The following is an 8,321-nucleotide window of genomic DNA, read 5'->3' as shown; positions in this document are numbered from 1 at the left end:
AGGACGCCTTTCTAAAAATGGACAAGATACAAAGCCTTGGATTATAATTAAAGAAAAAACAATAACTAGAAATTATACCTGTCCATGAAAATGCAGAGTTTCTACCTAACGTTGAAATTAAAATGTACCTTAAAATTTTAAAAGTGAATATATAGGAAACATGACTCTGGTTTATGAAAAGCATGTACAAAATACCATGATAAGCAGCATGCAATAGTTTCAGTAATCGGTGACTCCATTTGTGGATTTTTACTGCATTGAAACATCAGCTGAATTAACTAAAGACATTTTGATAGTTCCCTATAAAGTCTAAAGTCATAATTGAATTTTATGGAGCATTCTGAATGCTAACAGAAAAATAGAGGCAAATGGTTTTTAAGTAGATATTAAAAGAAGAATTGAACAATGCAACTGTCTATATTTTTTGGTATCACACTTAATTTTAAGCAAAAATTATAGAGGACTTGCAGAAAAATATCATTATTACTTGTATTATTATTGCTTATTATTCCATGTATTATTCTCAGTACTTGAAATGCTAACAAAATACATCATTTTGAACTCTAATAATTTCTACCTTTGACAAGCACTGAATTCATGATACCCAGTTTCAATAGCTAGTCTCCTTTCTCTGACCTTCCTGTGGCTTTTTATCCTTTCCTGGTGTCTATTGCATAAATGGGCTCTTTTGAAAGAGGTAAGTATCCTCCATGTATATGTTGTAAAAATGTGCTATGCAGAGGTCTAGTGTACTCTGCAAACAGATGGTCATAGAAAAGATACAGCAAACATTTTTGTAATTATCCAAAAAAAATTTTAGATGGCCTAGCCTTCCCTACATAATAATAAATGTTTTTTTTCTGTGGATTTAGATTAAAAAAAACAATATCTTTTGAATTAAATCACATGTAAGATGTAGCTCTAACCTTATCTGACTTTTATAACTTAGTCTAAAAATAGCCCTAATTATTAGAAAGAAAATAGCAGTAAAATGCATATCTGTTAATATTTTTATAAAATGTGTGGGCCTTGTAAGTATTTAAACTTATGGTAAAACATTAGGTTTATCTTTAACAAAATACCCACATAAACATTCATTTTATAATGATGCAAGCAATATTAATTGTGTATTCACTCTGTGTAAAGCACTGAGCTGGCAATTAGGAGAAATAAATGGAGAAAGACAAATGTTATAGTTTAATAAACCAAAGTTTTAGCTTACTAAGTACCTTACAGTAGAGTTGATAAAAAGGACATGCACACAATGGATTGGATAGTGTGGTAAGGACATTTAATTTGAGGTTAAATGTGACAACAAATTATCTTTAACATTTATTGAGTAATTATATGTGCCTAGAATTGTGTTATGTTTTTTTGTTAAATAAGTTAAACTACCAGTAACAATTGCTTTAGACAATATACATTTTTTTCCAAGGTCACAGATGTGGTAAATTGTAGAGGTGAAAATAGAGCATGGTTATTTCAAAGTGTAGATTTCTTCCTTTCTGGTATTAGGGTACAATAAAAGGTATATTTAGCAATACTTTTCTATTTATACACAAGATTTGCTTCTTCATAGAAAATACATTTTTCTTGGCAGGGATTAACCTTATTTTATTTTTCCAGCATATAAAATTCTAGATTTAAAACATCTCATTTGTTTCCAATTATCTTATGGGCTGTCACAAAATTCTCTAAGCCAAATTAATTTTAATGAATATCACTATTAAAGAGCAGGTGATATACAGTACTTTTAGAAAATGGGCTTAGTGTCATAAAATGACAGTTATAAAAATAGGTGAGGAGCTAACTAATGAAACTACCTCAGTCAAAGGAATAGCATGAGCAAAGGTCAAGTAGAAAAAGAGAGAGATTGACAAGTCTATGAAACTGAAAGCAATGTTAATCAGATTGCTTTGGAATTGAGAGGTGAGACATATACATGAAAAGCTTATGTACCTTGCTGGAATATTAACCTGAGAAAACATAGAGTCATTTTAAGGGTAAAAGAGCTATGTGTTAGGCAACCTGGTGAGCAAAGAGGAACTGTTCAGCTTGACACCTTTCTTTGAAGATTTATGATGATGTGAGAACAAGTGAAAAAAAGTAGAAGAGACAAGTGTTACTGTGGCATGGACACTAGCTGAGTGGTGTTACACCATGAGATGTTTTTAAGTCACAGCAATGAACATGGTGGTGAAAAGCATCCTCTTAGATTAGGAAGAGGAAAATATAGCCCTTGATGACCTGGTTGATTTGCTCAACATTTAACATCAATAGCATTTGTTCAAACACATGGGATCAAAATAAATGGACTGAAACAGGTGGTAGCACATAGTGCTGACCAGTGTGTGCTGTAGGCCCACAAGATGTCTTTTCAGAGATGTGGGCAATAGCAGGAACAGAAAACATTGGTGGACATATGGAGAAAAATATCTAAATAACTATGTTTGGAACTCCATGAATCCTATAATTTAATATGATGTTGAGATCGAACTATATTTGAAAATGTTTTTCAAGGCTGCATTAGGTTATATAAATATTCCTAATTAAATGCACCAGATAAGTTGAAAATAAGCTTCACAAGAAAAACTGGGACACATATATTCAGAAAGATGTGGTCTTTATGCAAAAAATATTGTGTCTTGCTGGAGAACAAACTGACTATGGAAAGCTGTCTGTGGCAATGAAAGAGTTAAGGTAATTAAAGGAAAACAATGTTTCCTTAATTTCATTGGGATTATTTTGAGACTTTGAAGAATCAAAATTATCAGGAAGAAGAATGTAGATCTATTCAGAACTTTATCAAATTCTCATGTGGTTAAGGCATAGAGAAAGGCTTGTCACACCAGATACTTTCTTCATCTATTCTCATCATATTTTCTTCGATAAAAATATGATATTTCCTTCCCTTGGTGTGGCTCAATTGGTTGGAGTGTCATTCCATGCACTGAAGGGCCACAGGTTCGATTCCAGGCCAGGGCTCATATCCAGATTGTGAGTTCAATCACCAGTCAGGCTGTGTACAGGAGGCAACTGGCCAATGTTTTTCTCTTTCTCCCCCTCCCTCTTCCTCTCTTTCTAATATATTTCCACATATTATTGAGAAGTCAGTGAATAGATTCAAGATATTAATGAAAAATTTTGATTAGCAAATAATGTTACAATCTTTTCCCTTCTGTTAAAAGCTAATTTTCCAAATCATAATATGTGAAGAACTATTTCAGGCACTAATTCAGTGGCTGCCTGCCAAGTTTAAATTTAAAATATTAAGAAATAAAGTATTTTTCTTACTATTTTTTTCCTCAAGTATCATGAGTTCAAACATTATCTCAAGTGAAGCACTATTAATTTTTAGCTTTTAGCTTGGTAGATATTCAAAAACAAGCAACAAAATTATTATACCAATTTCTTTGTGTGTGTAAAACAGAGTAGTTTATTTGAGCCAAGTTTTGACCTCAACATAAGTCTCCAATTTGAATTATGCCTTCTTGAAATAGTTTAACCTAATAAACTGCTCAGTACTCTACACTACTTGGTTAATTCTGAGTTCTACAAAATTTAGGGCCAAAACATACTCCATAAACTTTTTGTTATGGTTAACCGCCTTAAAACTAAGAATGCTCAGCAGGATTAAATATATGGCAAAACCTAAAAAATCCTAGTTTAAATCAAATATATTAGCTTGCCCACCATACTATGAAAGTTTTATTATCTAACAATGTAAGCAGTACATGTAATGGTAGTCACTCCCTAGACCCATTCCATTGAATGAATGAATGAGTGGAACTGATGACTCTTCATTGAGGAACATGGAGAAGAGGAAGTCAGAGATTACTTCAAAGTTTTGATTACTTGGTAAAGTATCTAGTATTAAAAAGAGAAATCATGATGAGGATGTGAATTGGAGAAAAGGTGTTGCATTCTACATTTTTCATGTTTAGATTATGCACTTCTATGTATTGTGAATGGAAGCTTCCAGTAACCATTTTAAATATAATAGTTCATTCCTTCACCAGAAAATATTTACAACTATTATTTTATAAAGATTTATCAAGAACTTTGTAAACCATATCATACATAATTTTTAAATGCTATAAAACAAGTATCCCTGTACCCAGCTTAAAGGTTAAAAAGTCATGTCAATAAATGCAGCACCTCAGTGGGAGATTCATGATTTTACTCCACATATATCCAATTAAAAAAACAGTTATCTCAATAACTTTACATATGTTGCTACTTAATTTTTAAGTAATTATCCTTTGCAGACAATAAACAATGAGCTATAAGTTCAAATATAAAATATGCTATCTGATATTGAGTAGGAGTAAAGTAACCAGAGAAAGATGATGTGTAGTCAGAGACATTCATTTGTAGACAAGTAAACTAGCTCCAGAAAGGAATTAAAATATTCTTATGGGCTACAGAAAAACCAAGAAAGGCAAAACCTCAGGGTATAGTTCACACTTAGAAACCAAATGAGTAGGGATGATATGAAAGTGACTATTGGAAGATACTAATGGAAGAAGAGAGACAAAGGATAGGAATTTTGAGAAGAGGATGTAGACCAGTAGTCCAAGTGAGGGAAAGTAACTAATATTCACTGTGTATCAGGGTATAAGACTTACCTTATTATTTTATATAAATGCTTTTATCATTCAAAGATTAAAACTATAGTAAGAGTGAAGTGTTATCATTGATATTTTTTTAAAAATATATTTTATTGACTTTTTTACAGAGAAGAAGGGTGAGGGATAGAGAGTTAGAAACATCCATGAGAGAGAAACATTGATCAGCTGCCTCCTGCACACCCCCCAGTGGGGATGTGCCTGCAACCAAGGTACATGCCCTTGACCGGAATCGAACCTGGGACCATCGAATCCGCAGGCCGACGCTCTATCCACTGAGCCAAACGGGCTCGGCAATCATTGATATTTTGCTTATGAGAAGACTGTGGTTTAAAGAGGTTGAGTGAATTTGCCAAGACATAAAACTATTCAGTGATAGAAACAACACGGCTACCTGTCTTTGGATGAATAAAGGCAATGTGTCCTCTTTCCATTGGAGCCACTATAAACTGTGAAAGCATCTTTCATCCTCAGGTTTCCAAAGCATACATTTTAAGGGGATACAAATAGATGAAACAGAGGAAAATGCTACAGAATGATAATAAAGAAAGGCTAATTGGAGATTTCTGCTTAGAACTGAGACCCCACTGATAGGAAAAATAGATTTAAAAAATAAACTGTGAATTTCATGGTGTAGGTACAGAGTGCTTTGACTCTGATATTATAGGAGAATTATAACAAAACAAAACAAAACAAAAAAAAACAACCCACACCCACATAGAGCAACAAAATTACTAACTCTTGTGTATGTTCTGACTACTTCACTGACCTGCCATATTCTCATCTCTCTTCTCTCCTTGGCCTTCCCTATTTCCTGAAACACAACAATATTGAAATTAATAACTCTACAATGTCCTCTAAGTCTTCAAATAAAGGAAGGGCCACGTGTCTCTCACTGTAAATCAAAAGCAAGAAATGGTTAAGCTTAGTGAGGAAGTCTTGTCAAAAGCTGAGATAGACAGAAAGTGGGGCCTCTTGCACCAAACAGAGAGCCACGTTGTGAATGCAAAGGAAATGTTCTTGATGGAAATTAAAAGTGATCTTCTAGTGAACAAACAAATGATAAGAAAGTGAAATATCCTTATTGCTGAAATGGAGAAGTTTTAGTGGTCTGGATAGAAGATAAAACCATACACAATATTTCCTTAAACCAATGCCTAATCCAGAGTGAGGCCTTAATTCTCTTTAATTCTATAAAGGCTGAGAGAGATTAGGGAGGTGGAAAAGAAAAGTTTGAAACAGAGGTTGATTCATGAAGTCTAAGGAAAGCACTCCAGAACATAAAAGTGTAGGGTAAAGCAACAAGTACTGATGTAGAAGCTACAGCAAGTTATCCAGAAGATCTATCTAAGACACTGGATGAAAATGTTTACAATAAATAACCTATTTTCAAAGTAGATGAGCAAGCTTACACTAGAAGAAGATGCCATATGATACTTTCATAAATAGAGGAGAAGTCAATGCCTGGCTTGACTCTCTTATTAGTGGCTAATGCAGCTGGTGTCTTTAAGTTAAAGTCAATGTTCATGTAGCATTCTGAAATCCTAGGCCCTTAGGAATTACGCTAAATCTATCTACCTATGCTCTATAAACGGAACAGCAGCTCCTGAATGACAGCAACTCTGTTTACAACATGTTTTCCTGAATATTTGAAGTCCATTGTTGAGACCTATTGATCAGAATAAAAGATTCATTTTAAAATATTACAATGAACCTGGTTATCCAAGAGCTCTGATGGCAACATACAAGGGGAATGATGTTTTAATGTCTACTAGCATACCATCCATTCTGCAGCACCTGGATCAAGGAGTAATTTTGATTTTCAAGTCTTATTATTTAAGAGACACATTTTGTAAGGCTATTATTCCTCAGATGGATGACTTTGAGGGGTTCAAGACTTGAGCTGTGGAAATTACTGCAGATGTGATGGAAATAGCATGAGAATTAGAATTAGAAGGAGATCCTGAGGTTGTGACTAAATTGCTCAAACTCATGAAAAAAGGTTAACAGGTGAGGAGTTGCTTCTCATGGATGAGCAAAGAAAGTGGCTTCTTGTGATAGAATCTACTCTAGGCAAAGATGCTATGAAGAATGTTGAAATGACAACAAATTATTTAGATTATTACATAAATTTAGTTGATAAAGCAGCAGCAGAATTTGAAAGGATTGACTCCAATTTTCAAAGTTCAGCTGTGGGTAAAATGCTAGCAAACAGCATCACTACATTCCACAGAAAAAGCATTAGTGAAAGGAAAATTCAATTGATGTGACAAAATTCATTGTTGTCTCATTTTAAGAAATTGCCACATTCACTCCAACCTTCAGCAACTATCATCCTGATCAGTCCATGCCATCAACATCAAGGCAAGACCCTCCACCAGCAAAAAGATTTTGACTTGCTGAAGACTGGGATGGATATGGCAATTTATTAAAATGGTTAGCATGTTTTAGCAATAAAGTGTTTTATATATATATATATATATATATATATATATATATATATATATACACATATATATGTAGTTTTTTTTAGACATAATTCCATTTCACACATAACAGACTATAGGATAGTGCAAACATCCCCTTTGTATGCACTGGGAAGCCAAAAAAATCATGTGACTCACTTTATTGTGATATTTGCTTTTTGCATTGGTCTGGAACTGAACCCTCACTATTTCCTAGGTATGCTGGTATTTATTAGCCTAGTTAGTCCATAGTCCTTGAAATTTTATCCTTCAATTGGATATTGGAATGGAGACAATGAAAATTTAGAATAAATAACCTTGGATTCTCTTTTCTTCATTAATGTTTCTTTATTTCTGGTTCAGCAGAAGAAGGTAAAATTTTTCTCAACTTTTATATGTTGTATATTTTTTTGCAAGACTCAAAATACCTTCAAGGTTGGCAGAAATTGACTAATATTTCTGTACCCGATGGCATCTAAATGGCACCTGCATTCTGTTACTCCATTTGTGGGTACAGTAAAAACCCTGAGGCTCTGGGAGCCAGTTCCCAGCTTAATATAAAAATCCACATTGGGCCTCTCTAGGTGGCTCAGTTGATTGGAGTGTCATTCCATCACCCAGGGGTAGCGGGTTTGATTCCCAGTCAGGGCAGTTACCTCGGTTGTGCATTCAATCCCTGGTCGGGGGCTTCTGGGAGGCAGCCAATCAATGTTTCTCTCCCACACTGATGTTTCTCCCTCTTTCTCTTCCTTCCTCTCACTAAAAAAACAAAAACAAACAAAAACAAAACAAAAATATATCCTCAGGTTTTTGTTTTTTTTTTAATGCAGATTTAAAAAATCCACATTGGATAAATGCTTGGTTCATATAATTTACAACTTAAGTAAAGTCCAAATTTGGGGATAGTTAATGGGAATTTAAGGTAATAAAAATTGTAAAAATGCATTACTAACATTATTAGTTAGCTTTAAATGGCCCGAACCCTTGAATAATTTCTTTTGCCAAATCTTTCATCAAAACTGCTAATAGAAGATGTAAGTGATTAAAGTTCAGAAAATAATTACTTTGCTGAACTTCCTCTGGGTGCACTAATGAGCTAATTTGCACCCCTCACAAACTGAGTAGCCCATAAAAAACAAACTATGTCAAACTGGCATATCAAATTAAATATCACCTTTTACTCCATTTCTCCAACAGAATTTGTTAAAGTAGAAGAACACACTTCTTA

General features: G+C 33.8%; 1 non-coding gene across 1 annotated transcript; it reads right to left on the bottom strand.

Annotated features, from left to right (window-relative positions):
* Nucleotides 1-4,845: 4,845 nt before the first annotated feature.
* Nucleotides 4,846-4,918, bottom strand: TRNAR-GCG. The gene has a single exon. It is a non-coding gene; the product is annotated as a tRNA-Arg (tRNA).
* Nucleotides 4,919-8,321: the final 3,403 nt, after the last annotated feature.

Source organism: Myotis lucifugus, unplaced genomic scaffold (assembly GCF_000147115.1).
Source record: "Myotis lucifugus unplaced genomic scaffold, Myoluc2.0 scaffold_1943, whole genome shotgun sequence".
NCBI lineage: Eukaryota > Metazoa > Chordata > Mammalia > Chiroptera > Vespertilionidae > Myotis > Myotis lucifugus.
This window is presented reverse-complemented; position numbering and strand designations above follow the sequence as displayed.